The sequence below is a fragment of the Heterodontus francisci genome, chromosome 7, assembly GCF_036365525.1.
Source record: "Heterodontus francisci isolate sHetFra1 chromosome 7, sHetFra1.hap1, whole genome shotgun sequence".
Lineage (NCBI taxonomy): Eukaryota > Metazoa > Chordata > Chondrichthyes > Heterodontiformes > Heterodontidae > Heterodontus > Heterodontus francisci.
Genome location: NC_090377.1, coordinates 41,419,403 through 41,432,643, shown reverse-complemented (window position 1 = coordinate 41,432,643; position 13,241 = coordinate 41,419,403). Strand labels below are relative to the sequence as shown.

Below are 13,241 nucleotides of genomic sequence, written 5' to 3'. Positions count from 1 at the left end.
TGGCAGTTGGGGGACAGACAACAGTAAGGGTACAAGTGGAGTCGCAATGGTGAGAGCATGAATGCTGTAGTCACAGTGCACCTTCCCTTTAAGAGATATAGACTTGCTTTAAGTAGTGCAGGCTAGTTTGAACACATGCTGGCCTCTCAACATTTTCCACCCCCTACTCAGCATACAGCCACTCAACAGCACAATTAGCACTGACTGCACACTGCAATCATGCAAGTGAGCAGGCAGTACAAAGTTTGCATGCTGCCTGCATCAGAATGAAGGGGTGTGGCTTAATCATGCATCACAATTTCAGGCCTTATTCAATTTTTCCCCCATTGAGTGAAAGTTGTGAACAAGTCTCACTTATTCCACATTTTCACCTTTCTTCTTCAAAAAATGATTTATTTAACAACCACCCATTTATACTAACCATACAGTAATCCCATATTCCCTACCACCTACCTACACTAGGGGCAATTTACAATGGCCAATTTACCTATCAACCTGCAAGTCTTTGGCTGTGGGAGGAAACCAGAGCACCCAGCGGAAACCCACGCAGTCACAGGGAGAACTTGCAAACTCCACACACCCAAATGATTGAAAAAGAAACAAACCACATGCCCTGTCCCTTTTGTTGGTTTTTAGGGATTACTTTTCTTTTCTAACAACTTCGAACAACACAAATGAGCTACTTACATCTTCTCTTCCAGCTCCAGGCCCGATCCTGCACCTTTACTCCTGTTGTTCAGCGGCACAGTGGCGCAGTGGTTAGCACCGCAGCCTCACAGCTCCAGCGACCCGGGTTCAATTCTGGGTACTGCCTGTGCGGAGTTTGCAAGTTCTCCCTGTGTCTGCGTGAGTTTCCTTCGGGTGCTCCGGTTTCCTCCCACATGCCAAAGACTTGCAGGTTGATTGGTAAATTGGCCATTAGCAATTGCCCCTAGTATGTGTAGGTGGTAGGGAAATATAGGGACAGATGGGGATGTGGTAGGAATATGGAATTAGTGTAGGATTAGTATAAATGGGTGGTTGATGGTCGGCACAGACTCGGTGGGTCGAAGGGCCTGTTTCAGTGCTGTATCTCTAAACTAAACTGACTAACTTTACATGTATATCTTTTCTCTGTGTTCCCAGCAAGTCTTCTGACTTCTTCCCCATTCAGTGATTGTCAATAAAATTATCACCTGTATCTACCAACATCCCCTCCTTTGGGTTTGTATCGAAAGAAATAGTCTGCTTCTATTAAAATGAATAGGTACTGTCCTGGCCGAATGATGATTGGATGTGACAATTGCCTGTCGTTGCCTCAGTTGAAATCTGTTTTTCAGCTGCAATATTCCACAAACTGGCTATAATACACATTTTCAGTACCTGGTCCATTAATAGATAAACCTTTTGCTGCAGCCTGTGACTTTTTAAATCTGTACGAAACCACTGTTTGAAATTAAACACATAAACATCATAGAACAAAGAACAGAACAGCACAGGAACAGGCCATTCGGCCGTCCAAGCCTGCGCCGATCTTGATGCCTGCCTAAACTAAAACCATCTGCATTTCCGGGGACCGTATCCCTCTATTCCCATCCTATTCATGTATTTGTCAAGATGCCTCTTAAACGTGGCTATCGTACCTGCTTCCACCATCTCCCTCGGCAGCAAGTTCCAGGCACTCACCACCCTCTGTGCAAAGAACTTGCCTTGCACATCCCCTCTAAACTTTGCCCCTCGCACCTTAAACCTATGTCCCCTAGTAACTGACTCTTCCACCCTGGGAAAAAGCTTCTGCCTATCCACTCTCCATGCCGCTCATAACTTTGTAAACCTCTATCATGTCACCCCTCCACCTCCGTTGTTCCAGTGAAAACAATCTGTGTTTATCCAACCTCTCCTCATAGCTAATGCCCTCCAGACCAGGCAACATCCTGGTAAACCTCTTCTGTACCCTATCCAAAGCCTCCACGCCCTTCTGGTAGTGTGGCAACCAGAATTGCACGCAATATTCTAAGTGTGGACTCACTAAAGTTCTATACAGCTGCAGCATGACTTGCCAATTTTTATACTCTATGCCCCGACCGATGAAGGCAAGCATGCCGTATGCCTTCTTGACTACATTATCCACCAGCGTTGCCACTTTCAGTGACCTGTGGACCTGTACGCCCAGATCTCTCTGCCTGTCAATACTCCTAAGGGTTCTGCCATTTACTGTATACTTCCCACCTGCATTAGATCTTCCAAAATGCATTACCTCACATTTGTCCAGATTAAACCCCATCTGCCATTTCTCCGCCCAAGTCTCCAACCGATCTATATCCTCTGACAATCCTCATCACTGTCCGCAACTCCGCCAACCTTTGTGTCGTCCGCAAACTTACTAATCAGACCAGCTACATTTTCCTCCAAACCATTTATATATACTACAAAGAGCAAAGGTCCCAGCACTGATACCTGCGGAACACCACTAGTCACAGCCCTCCATTCAGAAAAGCACCCTTCCACTGCTACCCTCTGTCTTCTATGACAGAGCCAGTTCTGTATCCATCTTGCCAGCTCACCTCTGAACCCGTGTGACTTCACCTTTTGTACCAGTCTGCCATGAGGGACCTTGTCAAAGGCTTTACTGAAGTCCATATAGATAATATCCACTGCCCTTCCTTCATCAATCATCTTTGTCACTTCCTGAAAAAACTCAATCAAATTAGTAAGACACGACCTCCCCTTCACAAAACCATGCTGCCTCTCGCTAATAAGTTCATTTGTTTCCAAATGGGAGTAAATCCTGTCCCGAAGAATCCTCTCTAATAATTTCCCTACCACTGATGTAAGGCTCACCGGCCTATAATTTCCTGGATTATCCTTGCTACCCTTCTTAAACAAAGGAACAACATAGGCTATTCTCCAGTCCTCTGGGACCTCACCTGCAGCCAATGAGGATGCAAAGATTTCTGTCAAGGCCCCAGCAATTTCTTCCCTTGCCTCCCTTAGTATTCTGGAGTAGATCCCATCAGGCCCTGGGGACTTATCTACCTTAATGCTTTGCAAGAGACCCAACACCACCTCCTTTTCGATAATGAGATGACTGAGACTATCTACACTCCCTTCCCTAGGCTCATCATCTACCAAGTCCTTCTCTTTGGTGAATACTGATGCAAAGTACTCATTTAGCACCTCACCAATTTCCTCTGGCTCCACACATAGATTCCCTTCTCTGTCCTCGAGCGGGCCAACCCTTTCCCTAGTTACCCTCTTGCTCTTTATATATGTATAAAAAGCCTTGGGATTATCCTTAATCCTGTTTGCCAATGACTTTTCATCACCCCTTTTAGCCCTCCTGACTCCTTGCTTAAGTTCCTTTCTACTGTCTTTATATTCCTCAAGGGATTCATCTGTTCCTAGCCTTCCAGCCTTTACTAATGCTTCCTTTTTCTTTTTGACTAGGCTGACAATATCCCGTGTTATCCAAGGTTTCTGAAACTTGCCAAACTTATCGTTCTACCTCACAGGAACTTGCTGGTCCTGGATTCTAATCAACTGACATTTGAAAGACTCCCACATGTCAGATGTTGATTTACCCTCAAACAGCCACCCCCAATCTAAATTCTTCAGTTCCTGCTTAATATTGTTATAATTAGCCTTCCCCCAATTTAGCACCTTCACCCGAGGGCTACTCTTGTCCTTATCCACAAGTACCTTAAAACTTATGGAATTATGGTCACTGTTCCCGAAATGCTCCCCTACTGAAACTTCGACCACCTGGCCGGGCTCATTCCCCAATACCAGGTCCAGTACGGCCCCATCCCTAGTTGGACTATCTACATATTGTTTCAAGAAGCCCTCCTGGATGCTCCTTACAAATTCTGCCCCATCTAAGCCCCTAGCACTAAGTGAGTCCCAGTCAATATAGGGGAAGTTAAAATCACCCACCACTACAACCTTGTTACCTTTACATCTTTCCAAAATTTGTCTACATATCTGCTCCTCTACCTCCCGCTGGCTGTTGGGAGGCCTGTAGAAAACTCCCAACATCCTATTCCTGAGCTCCACCCATATTGCCTCGCTGCACGACCCCTCTGAGGTGTCCTCCCGCAGTACAGCTGTGATATTCTCCTTAACAAGTAATGCAACTCCCCCACCCCTTTTACATCCCCCTCTATCCCGCCTGAAGCTTCTAAATCCTGGAACATTTAGCTGCCAATCCTGTCCTTCCCTCAACCAAGTCTCTGTAATAGCAACAACATCATAGTTCCAAGTACTAATCCAAGCTCTAAGTTCATCTGTCTTACCTGTTATACTTCTCGCATTGAAACAAATGCACTTCAGACCACCAGTCCCGCTGTGCTCCGTAACATCTCCCTGCCTGCTCTTCCTCTTTTAATTGCATTTTAAATCCTCTAGCAGAAGGGGAGAAAAACCTTCTCCACCTTGACAACATCTCTCTAAACATTAAGCATCCCATGCAGTAATGATGCTTCAAAAGTAGTAGTAATGCATGACAGAACTCCATAAACAATTATATCTGAAAGTTAAAAAGTACACTGAGCTATAATTTGTAATTCCCTGGCTCCTGTAGAAATGTGACATTGATTCATTGGTGAGGCTTCAGCAAATGGTGACAGGATTGTTTGAAGATTCAGTGCCGTACGTTATGAGAAAGAGTTGGTAGAATTATTCAAATCTTTTTTGTGGTAAAGAAAATTGAGAGAAGAGATGCTTCAGGCATCTCTTGTGGATATAAACAGCATTTTTCTTAAGAGGTATGATTTGCATTTTAAAAAGAAAGGTTTGAAAAACCATTTTCATTATGTTTGCTAAACATCACACAACCAGAATCCTTCGTTGTCATCAAATAGCAGATGCAGTACCACAGTTTGCTTTGAAATGGAACATTGTAATATGGAAAGATTATTGTGTCACCTGCATTCTTCTATCCACAGTGACGAATGTGGTGTCTCTTGAGCTTAAAATGTGGTTGCAACAAATGCCATAACACAGGATAAGCAATCCAAGAAATTACAACAAAAGTAAACTATTGTGAATGCTGGAAATCTGAAATAAAAACAAAGTACTGGAAAACACTCAGCAGGTCTGGCAGCATCTGTGGAGAGAGAAGCAGAGTTAACGGTTCAGGTCGATGACCTTTCATCAGAACTGGAAAATGTTAGAGATTAACAGTTTTTAAGCAAGTACAGAGCCAGGAATAAAGGGGAGACAGGAAAGGGTGGAGTCCAGGAGTGATTAAATGACAGAAGAGATGATGGTACAAGGCAAAGGAGGTGGTTCTAGGACAAGTAAAGGAACAAAAGATGGGTCCAGGGGAGGCATAAATGGTTACAGCAGACTAGTAGAGGGCGAGGGAAACATAGAAAACCTGGCAAGGAGGAAAAGGTTCCCTGGGGAACAGGGGTGTGGACCAGCAATAAATGCAAGAAATGCTGGAAATACTCAGCAGGTCTGGCAGCATCTGTGGAGAGAGAAGCAGAGTTAACATTTCGGGTCAGTGACCCTTCTTCGGAACTGGACCAGCAAGCTGGCCGTGTTCGGCTGGGGGAGCTCCACCTTAAGCAGCAGCACAAGCCTTCTCTACTCCTAATAGCTCTGGTGCAGCTGTCCTCTATTGCCAGCACCTGCTGTCTGGGAAAATGGGAATGGTGGTTAAAATGTAACATGTTTTACTACACTAAATATTAGGTATGTCAAATCAACTACTGTTAAAAGTAATTAATGATATACTTACTAACTATTGGAATTGTATCTCATTGTGAAAGATATTGGATAACAGCAGATATACAGCAGTTCCAACAGGCAACCATGACATGCTCTGGTGGAGCTACTTGTTATTGGTTGACCTTGTATATATCTCTGTGCCTGGAGTGGTTATTTTAAGTTGATTACAGTGAGAGCTGCCCTGTCTATACAATGTGGTTAATGTTTCCATGGGGTTGCAATCTGGCATATTCATCAATGTTACATACCATTTTAGATAACCAATAAGCAGCAACTAAGGAAGTAAAGCAGACAAATGGGATAAAACATACTTGCAAATATTGCTTTTTGTCTTGTAAATTTACCAGCAATTGCACAAAAGGGTTAAAATGCACAAACAATTCACTTTACAAATATGAATATTGAGATTGCATGCCCAACGATAATCTCTATTACTCTTTTTTATTTATTGATCAGAAATGCAATTCACCACATTTGGATTCCCAATTAGCCACATGTGGCTAGTGTCTAATTTATTGGACAACATTGCCCTGAACATGGATTTGAAAGAAGCGACATGCCACTTCAAACAAACAAAATCATATGATTAAATGCATTCCCCTGACCAGATTATATGTGGGACCAACTGCATATTACCTTTACACATGATCTGGATTTAGGAATTGGCTGTGACCGATGTCAAAATATGCTGTTGATACCAAATTAGAAGATATGACAAATTGTGACAAGAAGAAACTGTACAGGAAATAGACTAGCAGGATGAGTAGATAGGTGAAAGATGCAGTTCAATTTAAAAAAAATTAGATTTGGAAGCAAGATTAGGGAACTGAAATGCAAATTGTATGGTTGGATTTTCAAATTATCAAGAAAACATGCTATGCCAAATGAGGATTTTTAATCCATTGGTTGGAAGCTTCAATTATCTTTTAAAAACAAGGGACAGAAAGAAACTGATAAAAAGTCACTGCTAGACAGCGAAAAATGGCTGCCACTATTTGCATCCGAATACCTTACACATCAAGCCATCTTGGAACATTAACAGTGGATACATACCTCCGTGGGGATGAACATTGAAACAATGAGACCCAAGAGAGATTGAGAATTCCTGGACTTGAATCTAATTAAATTGCAAGCGAGGACACTTTACAACCATGTGACCGCCACCCCATCTATGAAAAAACTAGCAGTCTTTTACAAAAGGACAAGCTGCTGAGACTTTGAAGCAAGGAGAACTCATAGGGGGGTGGCTCTCTCTCTCTCTCTCTCCTGATAGCATTGCAAGTTTGAAAGCTGTCTGCGACTGCAGAACATCCAAGTCTACCATTGCTACAGACAGAGACCCCGGGTAAGAAAGCTGCGTACATCACTGTCTCCAAGACAAACCCGAACCAGATAGGCCAGCTACAAAGTATTTCTACCAGTCAGACACTTTGGAACCACAACTTCAGCCAGAACTGAATTACCAGACCCCACAGATTGTACATTATTTTTACTTGTTCTGGACTCTAATCCAAACCAAAATTATCCCTCATCACTCTGTAAGCTATTTGTGTGGTTCTCATGTGTGTGTGTGAGTGAAAGTGTAGCGTAGTTTATTATTTTATTTAGATCAGGTTTTTGGTTAAGTACAATAAACTCACCTCTTTCTTGTTTAACCTCAAGAAAACCTGAATGATTGGTTCTTTTATGATCACAACAAAGATAAAAGGTTAAACCCTCATTGAAGTGGTAAGCACATCCACGGTTTTAAAAGGAATAAACCTTGTTGCAGTCAAACAAGGAGAAGGACAAGTGAGGAGACTTGTGACCCCTCCTCACCCGTTCATAACAAAATGGAGTAGAGGAACATAGACACCTCGATCCACCAATACACAGACTGTTAATGATGGAAGTGTAAATAGCCATGGCCAGAAAAAAAAGACAAAAGGATTCCTTGCTTTTGCACCCCGAAGCTTGGAAAGAAAAAGTGTAGAATACAAAAGCAAGGCTGTAAACTGAATTTGTATAAGCCGTTGGAATATTGTGTGCAGTTTAGGTCACCCCATTTTTGGAACTATAGAAAAGATGCATCATAGATTCACTTGGATGTCAGTAGGAATGAGAAGTTATGAAGAGTGAATTGAGACAATATGTTTTTTTTGCTAGAGCCGAGAAGATTAAGAAAAGGCCTGATAAAGGTGTACAAGGTTATGAATGGATTATGTAAGGTAATTAGCTATAAATTGTTTCCACTGGTGGACAAGATGGGAATGATCATTTAGGATAATCACAAAATAATTTAAGGGGAAATTAGGAAAAGGCCCTTTACATAGAAGGTAGCTATAATGTGGTATTTTCTGCCATAAATCATTGTTAAAGCATTTTTTAAAATTATTTGAAAAGAGGATTAATTTCTTGAAAAAAGGAATATTGCAGGGTATGGGCAGCCTACACCAATAATTTTCTTCATGTGAGCCAACAGATATAACCTCATTCTCCTGCTGCTTCTCTTCCTTTGATTTTTTTACTTTTTCGTTAATTACAATGAGAGGATGATGAGGATGGACTGCAGATTAACACTTCAAATTCATTGTTACCCATACTATTAGATTTTCAGTTGGAATAATATCCTTTCTTCAAAGAGCAAATACACAGATAAGGAGTCATTTTACGAGTCTGCAATGCTGGCAGGGAGCATCATTTGGCAGTACTGCATTTTGGAAATTTGTGTGCCGTCACTAATCTATTTCATTTTAATGGGTGGAAAATCATTGGCAGCGTATGCCGGGGTTTCTGAAATAAAAACAAGAAATGCTGGAAATACACAGCAGGGTTGGCAGCACATGTGGAGAGAGAAGCAGAGTTAATGTTTCAGCCAGTGACCCCTCATCAGAACTGGCAAAGGTTAGAAATGTAATAGATTTTAAGCAAATAAAGCAGGGATGGGGCAAGAGATAACAAAAGGCAAGGTGTTGATAGGACAGGGTCACAGAGAACGACTGAGCAGAAGTCATGGAGCAAAGGCAAACGGTATGTTAATGGTGTGTTTAAAGACAAAGTGTTAGTGCAGAGAAGGTGTTAATGGACAGAAAAATGAACAGCCCTGGCCCAAAGCACAAACATGAATAAAACAGTGGGAAGGCACATAGTAAGAAAAATGAATAATGAAACAAACTAAAATGAAATAAAATAAAAAGAGAAAAGAAAAAAAAACAGAAAATAAAAAGGGGGGTGGGGGCTGTCGTGCTCTGAAATTATTGAACTCAATGTTCAGTCCGGCAGGCTGTAGCGTGCCTAATTGATAAATGAGATGCTGTTCCTCGAGCTTGTGTTGATGTTCACTGGAACACTGCTGCAAGCCCAGGACAAATATGTGGGCTTGAGAGCAGCAGGGTGAGTATGCTGGGGTTTCTGGTGTGTGAGGCGAAGTGAAAATTCATATGAAATTTAAACAAAGAAAGTAGGTGAGCTTTGATGAAGTTCTGATGAAGGGTTACTGACTTGAAGCGTTAACTCTGCTTCTCTCTCCACGGATGCTGCCAGACTTGCTGAGCATTGCCAGCATTTCTCGTTTTTATATTAAAGTAGGTGGGCTATTGGGCTTGAGATTTGTTTTCATAGTTAGGAAAATTGCATTAGTATATGTAGCTGTCACTGGCAGCTTTCCTTGTCTATTGACACAAACCTAGTTCACATTTGAAAAATGATGTATATAATTTTATAAATTCTGCAAATCATGGTGAGATGAGATTTTTTTTACACAGTGAGTTGTTATGGTCTGGAATACACTTCTTGAAAGGGTAGTGGAAGCAGATTCAATAATAACTTTCGAAAGAGAATTGGATAAATAGTTGAAGGAGAGATATATGCAGGGCTAAGGGCAATGAACAGGGTGTAGGACTAATTTGGTACCTCTTTAAAAGAGCTGACAGAGGCACCATGGGCTGAATGGCCTCCTCTGTGCTGTAAGATTCTATGATTTTATGTAATGGCTGTAATCTGAGATGTTTCTATCATTCACAGCATTATTTCTATCCTGCAATGTAAAGATAAGTTGATTTCCTCACTACATACACATCCACACATACGCCAACCAGAGGAACGCACACACATCTTTACAGGCATAGAATGGGCATAATGTGGCTTAATTTTAGGGAATCATGTCCTGCATTGCAAGGATGCTCATAAGGTGTCTGAATTGAAATTGAGTTAAATAATTTTTGAGCCATCGCTAGCAGGCCTCTTACTTATGTTTTTGCAATTTCATATATTTACATCCCCTTCCTTTTTCTGCAGGTTTTGAATTTTCCTTCTTCAGTTCCCATTTTGATTGACGACAACAACTTGCATTTATATAGCACCTTTAACAAAGCAGGATGCTCAAGGTGCTAAGGTGCTTCACAGAAGTGTAAGAAAGCAAATTGTCACTGAGCCAAAGGAGATATTAAGATATTTGGACAGGTGACTAACTGCTCAGTCAAGGAGGTAGACTTTAAGAAGGAGAGCAAGTTGGAGAGGCAGAGAGGGAATTCAGAGCTTAGCGCCTTGATGGAGATAGGCCTGGTCATTAATGTTGGGGAGGAGAGTGGAGGAATCTTTAAATGGTGGTTGGAGTTGGAGGAACACAGAGTACTTGTAGGGCTGGGAGGAAGTTATAGAGTTAGGGAGAGGCAATGCTGTGGAGGGATCGGAATACGCAGATGAGAATATTAAAATCGAGGCGTTGGTGGACAAGGAGCACAAAGGTGATGGGTAACTGGGATTAGTGCAGGTTAGGATACAGGCTGCAGTGTTTTGGATGAGCTCGAGCTTATGGGTAGTGGAAGATGGGAGGCTAGCTGGAAGAACATTGGAATAATAGTGTCTGGATTCAGCAGCAGATGAGCTGAGGCAGGGGCAAAGACTGCCGATTTTATGGAGATGGAAGTAGATGGGCTTCATGAGGAGAGGATATCTGGTTGGATTGATTTGCTCAGCCTTTCAGAAAAAAATATTTATTTAGCCTAGGCTTATTTTTAGTGGATATCTACTTATTCTTCCATATTCAACATCATTTTTTTTAAAGATTCAATGTTTTCTCCAATGAGCTATCATACATCACTATTTCCCAATTAAATTCATTTGTTCTTCCTTCTTTGTTTTGAAGTTAGCTTTTTTAAAGTCACCTACTTACGTCTGGACCCTTACTGGTGATGATTGATAGATAATTTAATTCTGAGAAGTTGAATTATATTTATTTCACCATTGCTATCTTCATCACTTGTGTTAAAAGCTGACCACAGAACAGCAGTTTCAACTTCACTGCAGTGGTCTGAATTTTTACAGTTCCCAAATGAACCAGCTTTTATCTCTCTGAGAGAAATGGTCAGTTTAGCACCAGTCTGGGGGCACTTCTGTGCTGTGGTTTCACAACCATTAAGGACTAGGATGAAACTTTCACATTAATCCTGTTTAGCTGAAAAATAAAGAGCCTGAGACTTGTTTCATCAGTCTGTGCTTCATTCAAATACTTTTTAAAACTTTGCTCCAAATGTAAGTAATATAAGATTCTTGTTTTATTTTCACCTAGTACAATACAGTTACATCGTAAAATAAGTAATCATATTTTTGGGCATTGGTCATTTGGTATAACAAGAAAATGTAACTACGATATCCTTGTCTCTACATTGAAATATTTATGACAGAAATGCACATCTAATTTCTGTCTGTCACAGATACCTGCAGCACAATCAGTCCATGATGTCTGTTTTTATGTCTAATGAGACCTGTTTCATTTTTAATGGCTATTTATTCTGTTTAACTTGCTTTTATGCTGGTAGCAGCTGTCAGTGAGTTTCTTGTCAAAAAGTGGATTAACAAGAGGATTAATGATTCTGACGTTGTGACTGCAGTTTTACTAAGGGGTAATCTGCAGTTGATTGCCAGGAAATAACACTGCAGTGTATATTATATCATAATTCATCTGGACAAACTACTCAGATTCTCTTTCTTTGCTGCTGGCTGGATTTCTTTCTTAGCACCATAGTCACATGACTATGCTCACTTACCCATGGAACCTACCACAGTAAATCAACCAGTTCTTTAATTGAGAATGAGGAGATTCAGAATTATGTGACTGTAGTCCTAGCAACTTGTATCATTTCGACAGATACACAGACTCAGCATTTAGATGGTTGCGACTAATTACAACTGGAGTCACTGAAAACCATAGCATCAAATATTGCTAACTTTTTAGCTAGCTGGTTTACAATTTTTTTTGTGAATGTGACACACCATTTGATGTTCCAGCACTGAAGTTCAAACTGTGACGCAATATAGCACATGTCAAAAGTTTATACGACAGATAGCCTGACAGTTGAATTCAGTATTTGCTTTTAATTCACTTTTATGAGCTGCTGGTTGATATAAATGAAAAGTAATTTTCATTGCATATCAATAAATTAACAATGAGACAAAATGTAAAATGGCAGCATCCACAGTGAACACTTCACGCGGTGGATTTTCCTTCTGGGGATTGGAAAACAGGTGTTGGGACTGCTTCCACATCCTGAACTTGCCCTGGGGTGATGGAGGGGGGGGGTGGGGGGGGATGGGTGGCGGCGGGTAGTGGGTGGAGAGGAAGGGCAGAGGGGTAAGTAGTCACTCTTTGGGGTTTTTATGGAGGTGAAGACAGGTTTCCTGCCCAATTAAGTCTGGTGGGTGGGCTCTCAAAGCTGGAGGGACAATCAGAGGCCTTCCAGCTTGAGACAAGCAACAGCCTGCAGTGAATGGTAAGTAATATAGAGGGCGCTTCGACATGGATGCTCTTAATGAGCCTCATTGGCTACCTGCCTCATGGGAGTGGGTAGCCCTGCTGGCCTCAAACCTGCCTTGGCAAAAATGGCTGACACCGAGAATGGACTGATTGCCTCCCTTCTTATCTTTGGGGGTCCGGCCCAAAAGTTCAGCCCCACTACTTTACATTCTGAAAATGGTAAGCAAAATTTTGTAATGTGATTAGAGAAGCTTCTATCGTTTACTTTCCTGGAGATGAAGTCCGATTCAGTTTGTTGTTATCATAATGAGGACTCCCAATATACACGTGAGGTACATTTACCTGTATTGCTGGCAAGTCATTTCCTGCTAAAATCCATGCATGTGGGTAAAGCAATGTTACTGCAGTCACTCCTGTGGCTTGTTGGAAATTTCTATTGGATAGCACTGCAGTAAATCATAGACCCTGCTAATTGTAAGTAGATAATGAAATGTAACAAGTCTTGTTTGCTTGCAGCTAATGAAACATTACAAACTGGTAGAAGATGTTGCTTCTAGCTCCTAAGTTACAGATTGAATTACAAGTCAAGCTAAGTGTTTTTTCCGTGTGCCAGTGCACAGCCTGTGCAATTTATGATGCTGATGTTTTCAAAATGCAATTTGGTTTAGCAGCATGAAGCACTATTTAGTGCCAATTAATAAATCGGAATCAACAAATTGTAATGAGTTTCTGACAGACATCAAGTTGGAAATAGCCTCATGTAAGACAATGAAAATAGAGACTTTGTCCTTCCTAT

The 13,241-nt window shown here is 41.4% G+C and overlaps 1 protein-coding gene and 1 long non-coding RNA gene across 7 annotated transcripts in view; one reads left to right on the top strand and one right to left on the bottom strand.

Moving 5' to 3' along the window:
- thsd7ba (thrombospondin, type I, domain containing 7Ba) overlaps positions 1-13,241 on the top strand; it is a 953,049-nt gene that overhangs the window by 396,321 nt on the left and 543,487 nt on the right. The window lies entirely within an intron of this gene.
- Positions 1-13,241, bottom strand: part of LOC137371934 (uncharacterized) — a 65,481-nt gene that overhangs the window by 23,163 nt on the left and 29,077 nt on the right. The window lies entirely within an intron of this gene.